We start from the raw sequence: 586 nt of genomic DNA, 5'->3' as shown, positions 1-586 counted from the left end.
GAAAAGAAAATGTAAAAATCTACCAGTTCCTTATTTCTTAGTTCTAAAATCAAATTGGATACACTCCTCAGGGCACCAATGGGTTTAGCAATTTTAGCCAATTTTACAACCTGGAAGGAATTCAATGCAAGGGCTCAGTTCTCATACGTCACTTTTATTCTAGCCCAGCATGTAGAAACTGCAGTAAGTGAGTAGATATGCGGTATCTGTGTTTCCTGTAAAAAGCTTATAAGAAATTAATGCCATGTTACCTTTCTCTGAAGGCAAGGTACAGACAGAGAATTTAAGACATAGCTTATCCTAGAATATCAGTGGAAGAGCCATTTTCATCTCTGCAACTTCTCAGTGATGACAATGGCGTTAGAATCCACTTTCGGCAAATTAGTATTTCTGCTGCAGACAGGTACTTTCTTTGTACCAAGGGGACAGTACTCCAGATCAGGGCCTCGGGCAGCATTCTCTGTGTACAAGTTTGCTTATGTATTTTTGTACCTGAAAAAAAGAAATGAAATGTTCTTACCTTATGTGAGAATGAGTGGATCACAAATAATGCAGCTTATGAAGGGCTTTTCTATGTGCAGTTACT

The sequence above is a fragment of the Meleagris gallopavo genome, chromosome Z, assembly GCF_000146605.3.
Source record: "Meleagris gallopavo isolate NT-WF06-2002-E0010 breed Aviagen turkey brand Nicholas breeding stock chromosome Z, Turkey_5.1, whole genome shotgun sequence".
NCBI classification, from domain to species: domain Eukaryota; kingdom Metazoa; phylum Chordata; class Aves; order Galliformes; family Phasianidae; genus Meleagris; species Meleagris gallopavo.
This window is presented reverse-complemented; position numbering follows the sequence as displayed.